General features: G+C 48.0%; 1 long non-coding RNA gene across 3 annotated transcripts in view; it reads right to left on the reverse strand.

The window, feature by feature from the left end:
* The window catches only part of LOC135203146 (uncharacterized), a 449843-nt gene extending 441816 nt beyond the window's left edge, over window positions 1-8027 (reverse strand). For 2 of the 3 annotated variants that reach the window (XR_010311872.1, XR_010311871.1), the window contains exon 1: window positions 7895-8018. This is a non-coding gene — a long non-coding RNA (uncharacterized LOC135203146). Of the gene's footprint in view, window positions 1-7894 lie in introns of all 3 variants that reach the window. The other variant, XR_010311870.1, reaches the window with a different exon arrangement.
* Window positions 8028-18776: the final 10749 nt, after the last annotated feature.

The raw sequence follows: 18776 nt of genomic DNA on the forward strand, positions 1-18776 counted from the left end.
TGGGCTAGAAGGTTGTGCCAAGTGGGTAGCTCTCTCGGTGCGTCCGCAAGAAGAGCCAGCAGGTCCGGATACCAAACGGCTTGTGGCCGTTTGGGAGCCACCAGGATCATTCTGAGATTGGGAGTGACCAGCGCTCGACTGATCACTTTCCGAATCAGACAGAAGGGAGGAAAGGCGTACGCGAAGAGGTTGTCCCAGGGGTGTTGGAGAGCGTCCTCTGCAGCTGCCCATGGGTCCGGCACAGCTGAAAAGAAAAACCTGAAGTTTTCTGTTGTGCCGGGTGGCGAACAGGTCTACGACCGGTCGCCCCCACAGGTTGAAGAGCCTTTCCGCTACGTCTTGGTGTAGAGACCATTCGGTCCCTAATCACCTGATCCCGACGGCTGAGCTTGTCTGCTACTACATTCCTCTTGCCTGGAATGTAGCGTGCTGACAGCTCTATCGAGTGCCGTGGCCCACTCGTGCACCTGCACCGTCAACTGATGGAGCGGAAGAGACACTAGCCCCCCCTGCTTGTTGACATATGCCACTACTGTGGTGTTGTCGCACATCAACACCACTGAGTGTCCCACCAAGCGGTCCTGAAAACTCTTGGAGAGCGTTGAACGCCGCCTTGAGTTCCAGGACATTGATGTGAAGGTGCTGTTTCGTGATGGTTCCCACACACCTGCAGTTCCAGCAACTCCTCCAGGTGTGCGCCCCATCCCTCGTCGATGCGTCTGAGAACAGAAGCATCTCCGGGGGGGGAGTGCGTATGGGCACTCCTCTTAGAGTTCTTGTCGTCGAGCCACCAGGCTAGGTCCTGCCTCACCATTGTCCGTGATAGCCACGGGAAAGTAAGGAGGATCCTTGGCCTGAGACCAACTCTCCCTTAGTCTCCACTGGAGAGACCGCAGGTGAAGACGCCCGTGAGGGACTAACTTCTCGAGTGACGACAGATGGCCGATCACGACTTGCCATTGCTGTGCTGCCTGTTCCTGCCGAGACAGGAACCGGCCGGCTGCCTCCCTGAATTTGCTGATACGCAAGTCTGCGGGAAAGACTTGCCCTGCTACCGTGTCTATCAGCATACCCAGGTACTTCATCTTCTGCTTGGGTTCGAGATCGGACTTCTCGTAGTTTATCACGATCCCCAGATCGCGACAAAACTTGAGGAGTCGATCTCTGTCCTGTAGCAACTGCGAGCGGGAGCTCGCCAGGACTAGCCAATCGTCGAGATACCTCATCAGACGTATCCCGTTCGAATGGGCCCAAGCCGACACCAGAGTGAACACTCGCGTGAACACCTGTGGGGCGGTTGAGAGACCGAAACAAAGTGCCCTGAATTGGTACACCGTCCCGTCGAAGATGAAGCGGAGGTACTTTCTGGAGGACTGATGGATGGGTATTTGAAAATACGCGTCCTTCAAGTCCACTGAAAGCATGAAATCGTTCCCCCTGATCGAGTCGAGCACTGAGCGTGCCGACTCCATCGTGAACCGCGTCGTGCGAACGAAGCGGTTCAGGGGAGAGAGGTCTATCACCGGACGCCAGCCCCCCGATGCCTTCTCCACTAGGAAGAGGCGGCTGTAAAAGCCCGGTGACTGGTCCTCCACGATTTCTACAGCTCGTTTCGCCAGCATGGTCTTGATCTCCTGTCGAAGAGCGTTGTCCTTTGCTGATCCCCGGACATAGGTCTGTAGATGGACCGGTTTGGAGATGAGGGGGGGCCGAGACTCGAAGGGTAGCAGATATCCCTCCCGAAGGACGTCTACTATCCAGTTCTCGGCGCCGTAGCGCTGCCAAGTCGCCCAATGGCTCGCTAGGCACCCCCCCACTTCCGGCAGCAGGTGAGGGGGAACGCCGTCCCTAGCGTTTCCCTCCTCGTTTCGACTTCTTTCCAGCACCTCCTCGGTGAAAGGAGGGCTGGGAGGAGGGCTGGTTGCGGCCTCCTCTAGCAGAAGTTGAAACAACAGGAGTCTTCACATGGGGTTTGGACGGTGCAACCGTCTTCGCCGCCGTGGAAGCGCTAGCCAAGCTCTTTGGTTTGGCCGCAGTTACTCGAGATTGCCCAGAAACCTTCGAGACTGCCTGGTGGACTAAGCGGTCACTCTCGTCAGTGCGCCGCCGTTCCACCGCAGCGTCCACCATCTCTCCAGGAAAGAGAGCTGGGAACTCCTAGAGGTCCATTTCGTAGCCCGAGTGCCGCCTCACGCCCGGCCCCCCCCCTTGGTCACTCGGGTAAGGACTGCGTCCCTACGTCGAAGAACCAAGTTGGCCCACAGGTTAGCAGTCTGATGGGCGAGGTAAGAGATTGCTCTTCCTCCAGACTGGCACAGTCTCCTGAAAGAAGCGTCGTCTTCGAGAGCAGAACTCCCAGAGCCGGCCGCTACTTTGGATATTGTGAGGGACCACAAATCCAACCAGGAAACTGCCTGGAATGCTGCCATAGCGGTAGATTCCAGGGCAAGTGCCTCCTGCTGCGAGAACCATAGGTTCTCCGACAGGAGCTGCTGCAGGGACACACCTGGAGTCAGCCTCGCTAACTCCAGGTTAACCTGTTTCGGCAGTATCGGGTCTTCCGAAGGCACGTAAAATCGCCTCTGCCGCTGTAGAGGAGGAGGAAGCAGCTTAGAGGACCGTCCGGATTTTAGCGAGTCCTCCCGTCCGGAGACGAGATTCTCCACCTGATCCAGGACCGAGTCCGCAAGCTCCGATCGTGGCAACCCCACCATCATTTTGGGCTCTTGGGACCCCAAAATGATTCGAGCCGGGACGTGGGCTCTGCCGGTGGTAGCGGCGATCCTTCCGCAAGGTCATTATGCAGACGCATCAGCTTAATGACCTCTGCGAAGTTCCTCTGTATCTCAGGAGTTACAGCGTCTTGTGGAGTAGGACCGTCCAGTCCCTCCAGCAAGAGCATATCCCTCGATACTCCTCCTTCAGAAGGAGGAACAGCGACAGACCCCTGACGGTCGCCTCCAACTACTTGTTGCGGTACGTTCTGGTCGGCCTCCTAAGACCGTGCCTGAGCCGTACGGCGTCATAGCTGGGTCCACGAGCGGCGCACCTCTCGTGATCGCTCCTCGGTACCTCGCCTCTCCTCCCGGTATAGCCCGAGGAGGTTGAAGGTACGGGAGAGGCAGACCTGACGCTCCCCCTCCCCCCTCGCTCGCTGGCCGGTACCAGCGTGCGTGGAGGGCTGCTGCTGATCGTCAACCCGCGGTGACGGTCGGGCAGCAGGCCTAGCCTTGCCGCTCGCCTGGGGCGATTGGCTCGGCTGAGAACATCGAGACCGATCTCTAGCGTCAGGCGAGCTGCCGCTGGTCACCAGTCTCCGCCCGGTACCATCCCCGGGAGCGGCGGACGGGTGACCTGCTAGGCTCTCTGTCGCGTCGAGACCGGCCAGCGTCCTCTCGGCGCGTCAAACCGCTGGTACCAGCCGTGGCTGGTACCGGCGGCCGTGGGGACTCCTCCTCGCCTCAACCCGTGGCCGGTCAGCGACCGTCACGTCAGCCCGAGCAGCCAGTTGATCGCTGCGAGAGCGTCCACTGGCCTGGCGAGAGTCGTGTGCACGACTCTCGCCAGTCTTCTGCTCCGCGCCGCTGTCTTGACGGCGAGCGAGCTCGGGCGTCAAAACTTTGGCTGGACGGTCCTCTTTGGAAGAGCGTCCACTCGGTGCTATTCTCGCGAACGAGAAGCGGCCGAGACGGACCTGGTTTAGCGGCAGAACCGCTAGCACCAGGTGAGGACGCACCAGCCGAGGCTGGTGCACCTCTGGTCCCCGTCGACTTCTTCTTTGCAGAAGAAGCGACGGGCCCCGTTCCCGAAGGAACAGGAGGACCAGCAGAAGAGCTCCCCAGCTCGCCTGAGCGAGCCGGGCCCTTAGAAGATCCCGAAGGAGTCTTCTTAGGGGGGAAGGAGGCAACCTTCTTCTTCTTCGGCTGTTTAGCCTTAGAAGTCGAAGGGGAAGGAGAGGCAGCAGACGACGAAGAAGACGACGAAGACGACGACGACACCTTCTTCCTCTTCCTCTTCTTCTTCGCCAGGCTCCGCAGGACAGACGTCAGTCCTTCCATCCAGGAGGGAGCCGGGGCAGTTGCCGAAGCAACAGGGCCCGACTGCACCTGTCCGGAAAGACCTGAGACTGTGACAGCACCACCAACAGCAGGAACAACAGGAACAGGTCCGGGAACAGCAGGAACGGCAGGAACATCTGAAAGAGAATGCGCAGTCCCCTGATCTGAAAAGGAATGAGCGGCTGGGACAGCAACAGGTACGGCAGGCACAGCAGGTACCACAGGAGAGCCAGGCGTCCTGTCGGCAGTTACCGTCATCCTCGGCACTGGCGGCAGGTCCAGGGGGGTACTCTTTGGGCAGCGGAAGTCCGGGGTCGGCAATACAAAGAATCCAGGTGGTGGTGGCAACCGTCCTCTTTGGCACGGCAGTAATGGGTTTTTGTATAGCAGCCGTGGGTGTCACCGACATTATATGTGGCGTACACCAGATGCGGTGGCATCTCATATGCTGGTGTCGTTACTGTGGTTGTAGTAGTGGTCACCGCACCATGAGTGACCACTGCCGACCCCGCCAACCGCTGAATCAACCCTTGGATGCTGGGCACTTCTGCAGTCCCAGCGACTCCCACACCTGTCCCAGGTCGTCCTTCGCCGATGGCACACCTGCGGAAGCAACAGTCGGGTTAGTTAGAGGGGTTTCCTCACGCCTGGGGGGAGACGCCACCCCCCCCCAGAGCGTACGGAAGACCCGAGTACAGCTGTACGTCGGGAAGCGGGCGCCCTCATCCACACTCGACGGATCGAGAGAGGAGAAGGACTCCGCTACCCCCCCGCAGGGGAAGGCGCGAAACGTGGGGGCTGGCCGGGGGGCAGGAAAGAGGACGAAGTGTCCGTTACCAAAGGAGTCACTGGACTTTCCGATGACTTCTTGGGCGGCCTAAGTCTCTTCCTGCCCTCGTACAGCACCCACTGCGCCTCGGACCAATTCATACATGTGACACAGGGCTCGTTGCGGGAGCACTCTCGCCCCCGACAACGAGTACAAACCTCGTGAGGGTCCACATCAACAAATGATCTAAAACCTCCACATCTACGCCCCTCCAGCCCGGGACACACTCTACGGGCGACTGGAGGGCGCGGTGATATCTCCATTTCTTCCTCACTCATTGCAAGATCAATAAAGAAATGTACAAGTACTTACAGTCACTCTGATTTATACAGAAAGAGAGGGCAAATACTCAAACTCAAAGCAAACGACAAAGCGGGCAGAGCGATGACGAACACGTCCTTCCCACACACAGCCGAAAGCAAAAGTGATTTGTTTACCTCCCAGTCGCGCGGCGCGCGACGATCGGACAAGCAGTTAACTACCGTTCTCCCCTTGTTCGAAGCTTACGACCGTTCCAGCTGCCGCTAGCTACTTCCTATTGTTAAAGGACCGAGGGTTTGTATTACGTATCGGAACAAATATATTTTCTTTCCGCTTAGAGGCGTCCACCGTGTTGTAAATATTTTCCAATATTTATTTCGGAATAACACTGCACCGACATTCAATTTTGCTTTGGTCTATTTTATTTCTTCATTTTCTCTAAATGGATTTTGTGGGAGCAGATATGCTGGTTTGCATGTAATTTTTTTTTTATTTTGAATGCTTTTATCCATACATATAGGAAAATTCAATCATAGATTAAAAGGTTAGTGAACTTGAAATTAAAGTAAAACACCCTAAACTAACCTACCTACTTATGCTCTCCCATAGGAATGTTCCCACAAGATCCATCCTTCCTGATGAAACAACTTTGGTTTCCTAAATAATTGCTTATTACTGAAAAATTAAGGTAAACATTTATAACTACAACCCAAGGGTAAGCTGCTGAGAATATAACATAAATAGTATATATACAGTATATCAAAGTTGCTGTGAGTAGCCTATCTGGAAAAGGCATGGAGACCCAACATTCACGAATTGTATGACAGTGATAGGAATTGGTATGTTTATTTCATATTTCTAGAGATTTTCAAGATATGCAAATATAACTTTAAGGTATTTATTTGAAATACAATTGACGCCTGTAAATGACAAGAAAATATAGTTTTTCTAGTTGATTTTGATATGTTTTGCAAAATAGCTTCATTTCCATTGCAAATTACTGTTGACATGGTAGGTAACTGTTGGCATGGTTATGGTACTGCTGATATGGTTAGGTTTACTGTTGACATGATTAGGCTACTGATGAACACTACCAGGAAGGTTAGGTTGGTTGTTGGGGTTTCAAATGGCTAATATTTTTTTCTAGTCGAAAATCGCATATAAATATATTTTCTTTCCGCTTAGAGGCGTCCACCGTGTTGTAAATATTTTCCAATATTTATTTCGGAATAACACTGCACCGACATTCAATTTTGCTTTGGTCTATTTTATTTCTTAATTTTCTCTAAAAGTCATCATGTACTTTGTAACAGATGTAATGGATTTTATTACCTTTCTTTATTCTGAGGAAAAGCATGAAAAATCAGATGGGGAAAATCATTTTTCGTCCTATTGCAAACCACACACGGGTGATGATGGCTACGCCCACTCATGATTGAAATTGAATGCCCCGCTTTGTGAAAAAGTAAACAAACAGACGATGTAGACAGGTGCAATGCCAACGCCATCTTCATTTCATGCCAGGTACTAAATTGTATGCGGCCGATGCGGCTGTAGCTTGAGCTTCCTATCTTTCGTGTATTGTCTTTGCAGTGTGACCACCTTTCCAAAAAAGTAATTCAACACGTCCTGTAACCCAGGAATTACGCATTAGTCAAGAGCCAGCGTCCGTCGAAGCAACACCTCGCGACCTCTACTTTCATGTTGGAGTAAGTTTTTTCTCCCAAGCCACAAATTAAGGCCATAATTTGCAAATTCCGGGAAGGCGGTAGCGCTATGGTAGAGGTGGCCGCCAGGTGGCCATTCAGTATTTTACAATAAGTTAAAGGAAGGTTGGTTTAGGATGCATCCCACTTTGATTTGCTTTCCCATAGGAGGCTATACTATACCAGCTGCAATTGGCCGAATGTGGGTAGCTAAAACAGCTTCTTAACAATAATTTAGGGCCTAGCTAACCTACCCCAAATGGATGTAGTAGCCTAGGAAGGTATTACTTACTGAAATGAAAAACCGCTCTTTACCGATTTTCATAAAGCCTATAGGAGGCATGTTATTGTTAACTTATGATGTATGCTGCCTAGGCCTACAAAATGCGCCACTACCTCCATGAAGACTCATTAAACTGAGGGCTGAGAAACTACCTATAAACTAGTCAAAATGAGGAATCTAAACTTTGTATTCTAAGCTAAGCAAGCATTAGAACCATATTCCTAGATTTAGCTTAAATCTATCTCGAAAAAACTAAAGAAATTTAGGCTGGGCTAAAGTACAACCAGAACAATGCCTTCGTCTGGGAGAGTTCTAAAAGGGGGTTAATATAACATTTCCTCAAGAAAACAAGATGAGATTCACTGAAAAAACACCATTAAATGAAGGATTGTTAATTGTCTTTTAGAAACTGGTGATGCGGCTTGCTTATGAAGAATTACCGAGATCTAGCTATGCCTAAAATGACATTTTTCTCGCCAAGCATCTCATGTAAATCCCTAAGAATGTTACCTAATTTCGGTATTACCTAATACAAAAAATATAAAGAAATCCACACGTAAGCTACCAGAAATAGGCTTATGCGAAATCCCACTGGTGACAAAGTGGGGTCAATGTACGCCTAATGCAAATCCTTACCTACCTAGCTTATTATAGGCTAGGTAGGCCTAGGCTTATGCCAGTTATAAACCTGAACACTTCACTAAAACATTACTAAAAATCTCAAAACCTACGAATGACAACAGGTTGCACTACACACCCAGTGGTTATTTGTTTTTCCTCACCATAAGGGCCAAACACGATCAAGGAGCCATGGGTACGCGAACATTTCAACCAAACTTCAACTGTCAGTTCTGTCACTAACTAACGCCTATCATGCACTATTGCCAATTGATATGTGATTACCCTCCAAACTTGGAGAAGACTTACAAAAACCCGTAAAAATAAGTGAATCTAGCGTATATATTTGTGATATATATAAAAAATATTAGAATAACTCTATCATTATTGCAATACTATGACAGCTAGAATTCATGGAAACAGTTTGTGAAGGCATCGGCGTATGTGTGAACTTCCGTTGAATTGGCAACAATGCTATCATACGGTAATGTCTACCCATGGAACTATAAACTGTCTACCTATGGCCAAGGTGTTTAGAATCAAGTGGGCATTACTCTAGAGAGCCTTGTTCTATATACTTTGCCTATGGGTAAACCTTAAAACTACTACCGATCCAAATATTCATATAATTCGATCCCGAAAAAGTGTATAGTTAATAATTATTGGTAAAAGTGCTAAAGGGGTGATTTTTAATTGTTCCACCGTACTGCATATATTATTATTAATATTATTGTTCAGGTAAGCCCTTGTTGTGCATCTTCTCCACAATTATATTTGTAATTTGCGGAACCTATGACACCCTGAAGGGCCATACGGATGAGTCACATATTGACTTGATTTGAATGCACGACTTCAGAGATTTCTCTGAAGGAATTCATGGGGTTCCCCCAGAGCCTATATATTTTGTCTTTGGTTCCCCCCTTGCTGTTCTAGTGTATGTTCGACACCAGTCCGGCATCGCATTACAGACGACAGGCCCCACTGGCCATGTCCGGTGCTGCACCCAGACGCGATTGCAGTTGGCCATTGCCTTCAATACGTGTCTTCACACTATGCGATTGTTTCCTGCATATAAGTGCGACAGCAGTAGACTTCCACAGTTCCACTGCTTCTGGTGATCGGGTGCATTGGGTATTGAAAACATTTGAGGGATATAAATAGTGTTATTCCCGTTGCTGAATAACCACTTGTTCCATGCAACGAAAAAACACCATACAATAATAATAACAATAGTGTTCTTCGTAAATAAGAAAGAACTACAGGTATGGATTGCTTAAGTATAAACTACTGAGAAATGATTTACTAAATGATTTGCTGTTTTTTTCTTTAAGGTTACATTTACGTTTTGATACTGAAATTATTAGAAGGTTATCGGCAGATTATTGATATAAAAGAGGACTAAAAGCTTGTGATTTCGATATATATGATTTTTTTAGAAGTTTTTATAGTTAACACTTACGTTTTACTTACATTAATTAATGAAACAGAGATATGGATTTTTTATATCAAAGTAAAAGATTTGTTTTTATATAGATATATCAGTTTATACTTTTGATAAATAGAGATGTTTCAGCTAACACTAGTTGTTTTCATTTCTCCTTTTTAATTTCTATATGGAAAAGCAAATTTACAAGGAAAGGTCCATATTATTTCCTCTTACTTGATGGTAACTGCAGTTGTTGTGCTGGCGAAATATCATCTCTGAATGTCGTATTTCGGTTTTAGCGACTGGTCATGCAGATGTGACAAGAGTTCCTCAAAGGTTGTTTTAGACATTCTGAAGTAATTGCAAAATTTATCATTATCTCTCTTCAGCTCCTCGAAAATTGTGACAAATGCACCGTACAAGTGCCTTTGTGTATTCAAAGGGTGTACCGAGTGAATTCTAGGTTTTCTCTTCTTTTTTCTCAAATGTAATAAATAAAGACAATTTTCTCTTCCTGTATATGTAGTCACAACCACAGGCTGAGAGCAGACTGCAAGCGCTTGTCAAAAATTGGGTCACTTTGTGCGGCAGTCGGACAAATGTACGATTTGCGCAATTTTGTGTCGCATTTAGATCCGGCACCGCAATCGTATCTTGGTGCGACTAGAATCGCATAGTGTGAAAGGGCCCGATTCAGCAGCAGAGGGAACGAACTATTGTGCGCGACAGTACCATGTATGGCTTATCTAATCCATGGAGATGGGTAGAGATGTTTAGTGCCGGAACTACTAAAAACAATTTTAGCTGCTCCATTTATTGATGAACTGTGCTGATTGCTCGTAAAAATATTCTTGAAAAGTCTGTTGTTATTGTTAGATTGAACGTACGACTGCCTGTACTTTATGCACATTTTCAAAGTAATATAAAGTAATTTACACTAAAGAAACAAGTTAAAGTTCGGTAAAGAGACTTCGTTTCTGGGAAATTGCTTTCTCGTTGTAACAGCCTATTAACGAATGAATAATGAGACCACAGGAGCTCGAAATGATTTTGTTTGAATTAGTATTTCTTATTAGGCTTCCATCATGCAGACGATCTAAAAAGTCACATTTGAAGTTATTTTACATGGTGTTTTGTATACTTCGTTCATTGTTTACCTTGGCGCGTTCGTTTCAACTTTGTGCGTTCATTCTGATAGGGTCATCGCCCGCCCGCCCGGGGACGCCCTGGCCGGGCCGGGTCCCGCCCCCCCGCCCGGGTTCCCGGGACCGCCCATGGCGGGCCGTCGCCCGCCCCGTCCCGGGACGGCCCTGGCGGGGCCGTCGCCCGCCCGTCCCGGGACGCCTGGCCGTCCGTCGCCCGCCCCGTCCCGGGACGCCCGCCCGGGCCCAGTCGGGCCTCCGCCCGTCCCCACCGGGACCCGCCTGGCGGGCCGTCCGCCCCCCCCGCCCGTCCCCGGGACCCGCCCAGGCGGGCCGGTCCCGCCCGCCCGTTCCCGGGACCCGCCTTGGCCGGGCTGTCCCGCCCGCCCGTCCCGGGGACCGCCTGGGGGGCCGTTCCCGCCCGGGCCCGTCCCGGGAGCCCTGGGCCGGGCCGACCCGCCCTCCCCGGGCCCGTCCCGGGGAAGCCCCAGGCCGGGCCGCCTCGGCGCCCCGCCCGTCCCGGGACGCCTGGCGGGCCTTCGCCCGCCCGTCCCGGGACCCTCCTGGGCCGTCCCATTTTTTTGTCCGGCGGGGCCCTTCGCCCGCCCGTCCCGGGACGCCTGGCGGGCCCGTCGCCCGCCCGTCCCGGGACGCCTGCGGGCCGTCGCCCGGGCTCCCGTCCCGGGAACCCCCGCCTGGCCCGGGCCCGTCCTCCGCCCCGTCCCTGACCCTGGCGGGCCGTCGCCCGCCCGTTCCCGGGACGCATGGCGGGCCGTCGCCCGCCAGTCCGGACGCCTGGCGGGCCGGACGCTCCGCCCGTTCCCGGTTCCCCTGGGACGCCAGGCGGGCCGTCGCACGCCCTTCCCGGGACGCCAGGGGGCCGTCGCCCGCCCGTCTCCCGGGGGGGGGGGGTGGGGGGGGGGGGGGGGGGGGGAGAACGCCTGGCGGGCCTCGCCGGCCGTCACGGGAGCCCAGGCGGGCCGTCGCCACGCCCGTCCCGGACGATGGCGGCCGTCGCCCGCCCGTCCCGGTACGCCTGGCGTGGCCGTCGCCCGCCCGTCACGGGGACGCCGGCGGGCGCCGTCGCCACCCCGCCCGTCCCGGGGACGCCTTGGCGGGGCCGTCGCCCGCCCGTCCCGGGACGCCTGGCGGGCCAGTCGCACGCCCAGTCCCCGTCCCGGGCCGCCTGGCGGGCCGTGCGCCGCCCGTCCGGGACGCCTGGCGGGCCTCGCCACGGCCCGGCCGGGGACGCCTGGGGTGGCCTTGTCGCCCTCCCGTCACGGGACGCCTGGCGGGCCGTCGCCCAACCCCGCCCGTCCGGGACGCCATGGCGGGCCGTCGCCCCGCCCGTCCCGGGACGCCTGGCGGGCAGTCGCCCGCCCGTCCCGGGACGCCAGGCGGGCCGACCGCCCGCCCGTCCCCGGGACGCCTGGGCGGGCCGTTCGGCCCGCCCGTCCCGGGACGCCTGGCGGGCCGCACGCCCGTGCTCCCGCCCGTCCCGGGACGCAAGGCGGGCCGTTCGCCCGCCCTCCGTCCCGGGAGCCTGGCGGGCCGTCGCCCACGCCAGCCCGGGCCCGTCTGGCGGGCCGTCGCAGCCCGTCCCAGCCGCCCACGCCTGGCGGGCCGTCGCCCGCCCGTCCCGGGACGCCTGGCGGGCCGTCGCCCGCCCCGCCCGGGGACGCCTGGCGGCGGGCCCGTCGCCACGCCCGTCCCACGCCTGGCGGGTTCGCCAGCCCGGCCCGTCCCGGGGACGCCATGGCGGGCCGTCGCCCGCCCGTCCCGGGACGCCAGGCCGGGCCGCCCGCCCGGCCCGTCCCCGGGACGCCAGGGGGCCGGGGCGCCCGCCCGTCCCCGGGACGCCAGGCGGGCCGTCGCCCTCCCAGTCCCGGGAAGCCAGGCGGGCAGTCGCCCGCCGTCCCCGGACGCCCAGGCGGGCCGTCGCCCACCCGTCCCCAAGGACGGCCCTGGCGGGCCGTCGCCACCCACGTTCCCGGACGCCAGGCGGGCCTCGCCCGCCCATCCCGGGACGCCTGGCGGGCCGTCGCCCGCCCGTTCCCGGGACGCCAGGCGGGCCTCGCCCGCCCGTTCCCGGGACGCCAGGCGGGCCTCGCCCGCCCGTTCCCGGGACGCCAGGCGGGCCTCGCCCGCCCGTTCCCGGGACCCGTGGCGAGCTTTGCCCGCCCTCCCTATAGAGAGTAACACCTCTGCTTAACCTTAGAACCAGAATATGCCATTGAATCCTTTCAATTCTCCAGGGCCTTCTCTCAATCCTCTGCTTCTTCTCTTCGCATGCCAGAATCTTCTCTGAATCCTCTCCTTCTTATCCTTGCACTCCACAAATCTTCTCTGAAGTCTCTGCTTCTTCTTCTGACGCTCCCTGAATCTTCTCTTAATCCTCTGCTTCTCCTGGCACTCCACCAATCTTTTCTCAACGTTTCCCTTCTCCTGCCCCTCCCCCAATCTTCTCTCTATCCTCTGCTTCCAATCTTGCCACTCCACCAATCCTTTCATTTTCCTTTCCCTTTCACCAATCAATAAAACTCTTACAAAAACGTTTTATACTTATTTCCAGATAACTTTCATTTCCTTCAACCATTAACAAACCAAATTTATTACATATAAACATCAAACCTTCCATATAGTACACTTCAAAACTTTCATCAAATACAAACCTTTACTTTTCTCAATCATAAAATCAAGTATTGCACTTCACTCTTAAAATCCATTCCAAACTAAAATCAATTCTAACACATGCATTTATCAAACAAGTCCTTTCAATTCCAGTTAAACTCCAATTATTATCTAAATAACAAAATTTGCTAAAAAAAATTCATTGTGTAAATGAAAATCGTACTTTCTAGATAAACTTTATAGATTTCAATAAAAAAAAAACTTTCCATACAACAAACATCCTCCTCAAATTTTTCACATCTGATCCCTCTTCACAAGGCCAGCTTAGACTTGGTCGCTCCATTCCTTGAACATGGACAGCTGCTCCTTCATTTTCCACTTCTCCTTCTCCACGCATCTCTAATTCCCAGACAGCTTCTTCACCTGGCAAACCAATTTCTCCTTCGCTCCTCGCACCTCTCCAACCTCATCTTCCAACTGGTCGTTCCGTTCGCCCTGAACACCGCTCTTCCTATCCAGCCACTTGAAGCCACGATTTCCTTCCTCTAGGAGGCACCTCAGCTCCTCTCTCTTCAGTTTTGCAACCTCAACTTCACAATGGAGTCCACACCTTTCCTTCCTAAGGTCTTCCACTTTCTTCTGCAGGAGCTCGAACCTGACCTCGGCGTCTTCCTGTCCGATTAGCGCTTTTCGGTCGCGTCTTTTCGTTCCTGGACAAGCCTCGCCATCCGCGCCGCTTCTTCGCTCTATATCTGCAGGTCCTTCTCCTTCTGTCGTAGCAGTTTCTCTTGCCTCTCAACCTGCCAGTTTGCCTCTGGCAATTGCACTGTCGGTTCCCTTATCCTCTCACATAGGGCATCTTTGTGTAATCCATCAACTGCTCATTTTCTTCTGTGTCTTGACAATCTTGTCTTCCAGCTGCGTGTTTTTCCATCTTCACTTGATCCTTCTCCTTCCACAAAACAACGTCTCACCTTCGAATAAGTGGGCCCTCTCTTGCCAGGCCTGTTCTTGCAACACCTCCTCAGTTATCTGCATCACACGAGTGCTTTCTTCCTTTCCGCCCGCCGCCTGAATCTCTTCATTGTAGTCAAGCCTCTGTTGCAGCTCAAAAATTATCCTGTCCAAGTTCACCTGCTGCTCTCTCTGGTACTGGATGGTGTCTCGCAAGGCCGAAATTCTCTCCTTCAATTCCATTTCCTTGGGCTCTTCACCTCCATCATCAGGAATTACGAGGACCTCACCAGTCAATAGGCAGCCTATAAACAACATCACTATCCTTGCGTCACACTTCTCTCCGTATTTCAAACAACATCTACACAACAACGTCACACAACAGCTGCTGCCAAGGCCAGGTAAGGCCACATTTTCTTCAAACTGGAATACCCACTTCATATACTCTCCTCTATATCTCTCGCTTTTTCCTTGATTTTCAATATTTTACAAGAGATATTTCGATTTATCGAAATATAGCAAGAAACATTCTGAAAGATTTTTAATCATGACTTGTTTCTAGGTTTTATAAATTGCTGCAATTTTCTCTCTCTCTCTCTCTCTCTCTCTCTCTCTCTCTCTCTCTCTCTCTCTCTCTCTCTCTCTCTCTCTCTCTCTCTCTCTCTCTCTCTCTCTGGATCTTTTTGCAGTAAGTATTTTTTTTGTTTTTTTTGGTCTCTTATCGTCTTATCTATTAAAATATATTTAGGGATTTTCCTTTATTTACCTTTTTGTCTACAAGAACAACAATACTAACTACAGGCGGGCAATTGTAACTGAGCAAAAAAATGACAATTTTTTAAGCTACGTTTTATTTTTATTGAATTTAACAAAATAACTAAAAGATATCATTCTAAATGAATTAGCCGAGACATCAAGAGAAATAATATATATTATATATAATAATCAACTTCTCAACCATAATGATTTTCAAACACTATAGGTAAGTTTTAAGATTTTAAATTTATATCATATGGATACAAAGAAAAGGTAAAACGAAATTTAATTATACTCAATTTTGTCCTATATAAAAGTGAAAATCAGATATAAAGGAGTACAATTTTATTAGAGCATAACCTGATTCCTAAATTGAAATCCAGTATAGAAATAAAGTAGAAAATCCAAACAACCCTATTTCCATATAAGGCGACGCATTTGGTGTGAATGCATCCTTAGAACACAAATGTAATTAATACTGTTTAATACGGATCATAATGACAACAACTAAATACTGTGCCTCTCAATGATGTGTAACGAAGAAACTGTTGCAATTTAAAAACAATTACAGAATCAATAATGTCGTCAAATAATAAATACAACAATGAAAACGACATGACTTGTAAGGTTAAGAAAATGAATTGCAGAAGCGTGCTTGATAAAGAAAAAAAAATATCTGCGTAAAACACGTTCCAGGGAAATCAAATAAATACATAACCCACACTTCTGTTACATCATATAAACATACCTGATCGTCTGTGTGAGGTCACAGATCCAGATGGAGGTTGGACATCCTACTCATTGTATATTATCATACTAATAATAATGATAAAATATTGACACTAGCTCACGTGTTTTTTGTTATGTTCCTTTTACTTGATTACCAGTTAATGCAAATGTTTTGGAAGACCATGCATATTTCAAAGGTTTAAAGTGAAAAGTTAAATTTATAGTATCTCAAAATTAAATGAAAAAAAAAAGTTATATTGGTTCAAAGTTATCTGCCAGATTGTCGGAAAAATGTGATGTTTTTTTTAGTTTAACATTTAATCAAACTGAACTAAGCCTTAAATTTTGAATATAGAAGGCTTTGTAAATATCACTACTTTTATTTTGTTATTTTGAAATAAAGGGAATTACAAAACGCGCTTCATTCCAAGAAAAGAAGGAAAACAGATTAAGGTAATAAAGTTGAGACAGAATAAGAGCACAGCAGTTAAGAAACTAAGCCTGGAATATTAAAAGGGGGTCCAAAAGGTAGAAGAAATAAGCCCTGATAGAATTAGTGGAGCTAAAAGCTGCAGTCTACGAATGGCCATATACTAGGCAACTTAATTCGCCAATGTAAGGTAGAAGCTAGTGGTTATAACCTAACCTCCCTAAGACAGGAAATGGTCAGGGAACGGCAAGGACCACGGCAGTTGGCTTCACAGGAGAGAAAAGTTAAATTCCTACAACAACATATTAACTCTTTTACACATTAGAATTAGCTATAGCTACATCGGCACTAGAAAACTACTTTGGTTCTTGAAACACAGAAATTGAGTTAAGTTATTTTCTATTACAATGCATCTTGAAAACAAGGATGAAAATATCCTTACGAAAAAAAATATAGTAAAATTGATAATAACTGATATTTTGCAACTGATCTGGTGCTAGGAAGAAAATAAGAACACGAGGCTTCTTCACACCATAATCTAGAAAAGAACTTAATAAGTTATCTCTCTCTGTCTTTCTCTCTACTTATCGTTGTCTTGTTATATTCTGTGGTTCTGTCTTTCTCTTTTCCACCAAATATGAACCTGTTATATTGGTGAAAGTATCCTAATATTTCATGTTGTTTTAGTTACTAACATTTAGTAAATAAAGAAAATATATATAGCCGTAATTTTTTAGTGTTATTCGCTCATATCGCCCGCCTTCTTTATGGAGGTTGGCCCAATCATGAATTGTATAAGTATATAGACATGTATCTGTGTGTATGGTTGCTACCTCAATAAAGTAAGTGAACTGAAAATTTTGCTAATTTGCTGATAGAGATGTTCTTATATATACTATATATATATATATACTATATATATAGATATATATATATATATATATATATATAATATATATATATATGAATAACTTGATCACGAAGTATATAAAACGTGATGCTATGTATAAATAAAGGTTTTTTTGCCACGAAGGAAAAATGAAAAAGCGAGATAGCCGAGTACTTTCGGTCCTATTCGGACCCTTGACTCAGTAAAGGGTCCGAATAGGACCGAAAAGTACTCGGCTATTTCGCTTTTTCATTTTTTCCTTCGTGGCAAAAAACCTTTATATATATATATATAGATATATATATATCTCTATATATATTATATATATACATATATATCATATATATTATAATATATATATATATATAAGAACATCTCTATACATCTCTATCAGCAAATTAGCAAAATTTTCAGTTCACTTACCTTATTGAGGTATATATATATTATATATATATATATATATATATATATATATCATATATATGTGTGTGTGTGTGTGTGTGTGTGTGTGTGTATATACATATATATATATATATATATATATATATATATATATATATATACATATATATATATATATATATATATATATATATATATATATATATATATATAAAGAGGTGGCTTGCTGCTTTACAGATCATCACTGTTAACACTGTTGGTGAAAGTTTTGTATCGATCTCGTGGACAGTCATGTCAGTAATAAAATTTAAGAATTTAAGATCTATAGGAAATGCTATTTCATAAATACTGAGTTCCTAAGCACTTTTAGTCTCATATTTATTTCGCATATTTCCTTAAATGCACATTTTACACTCAAACCCAGTTTCGTCAACAACAAAATGTTTACGACCACTCTCTTAATTAACGTTAATAGATTATGGATACTTTACTCTATGCTCAAGAAAAATACCTGCTGCCCACTCCTCCTTCCTTGGCCTGACGGCGCAACATCTATTGGATGTTCCTTTAGTTACTTGTTCAACTGCTTCAGGACCTTTCACACTGTCGTACGTAAATGCGACACGATGTCGGACCAACATGCGACTAGCAGTGGACTATTATCTCTAATGTATGTACCTTTTCACACTATGTCGGTCCGGCACAGTGTTGCCAAAGTGCGGAGAAACGACAAAAGTGCGGAGAAGATTCGAGGGGGAGTCATTGAATGCAGAGCTGAGGTCTGCACTCCTCACGTGTGCGGCGCTGTAGGTCCCTCATATATATTTATGCTTTTAAAACTTTTTTTCATCAATGAAAAATGATTGAAATTATATGATATTTTTGAAAGTACTAATATTTTTGAAAAATTAACCATTTTCACTAGTCTCGAGTGTTCACGCGCCAATATCAAATACGATCATGCGATTGTCAATTAAGAACTGATTTTAACAACAGCATATGACGTAACCCAAACGTGATGTTTTAAAATGCATTCATTCTTTAGGTCCAGCAATCTTCAATTTGCGTTTGTAATTTCATATATATATATATATATATATATATATATATATATATATATATATACATACATATAGTTTAGTAAAATTTAATTAATTTGTGAATTAATCTCAGGGTGAAGGCTGACTTACATTATTGTAAACTTAGTCATGTTTAATGAGTTTTTATTTTATTTATTTATTTACTTATTTATTTTGAGAAAACAACTGCAAATATGCATTAGGCAATTGCATTAGTTGAAGTGATTTAACTGATTATAACCGAATAAGTTTCGATATAAGTATGCTAGGAAGTGGAAATTAACACTACACATCCCGGTGCGGAGCTATAATTTCTCGGTGATGTGCGGACTTTGCGGTAACCCTGGACACCACAGCCGTCAAGGCAGTCTGTGACCTATTCATTTTGCTTGACCCAGTCATTTTACCATTTGGGTTATGAAGATAGCGTCACTTGACCTTTACTGACTAATTACCGTTATGCAATTCCCTGCTGTATATAGCGATATTTAATCTAGCCACTGAGGTTGGGCAAGCCAGCCTAATTCAGTGCCTGTCCCAAAAGCCAAGACAAATAGGAAGGATTGAGGTCCGTCGATAAAGT

This window comes from Macrobrachium nipponense, chromosome 33, assembly GCF_015104395.2.
Source record: "Macrobrachium nipponense isolate FS-2020 chromosome 33, ASM1510439v2, whole genome shotgun sequence".
NCBI lineage: Eukaryota > Metazoa > Arthropoda > Malacostraca > Decapoda > Palaemonidae > Macrobrachium > Macrobrachium nipponense.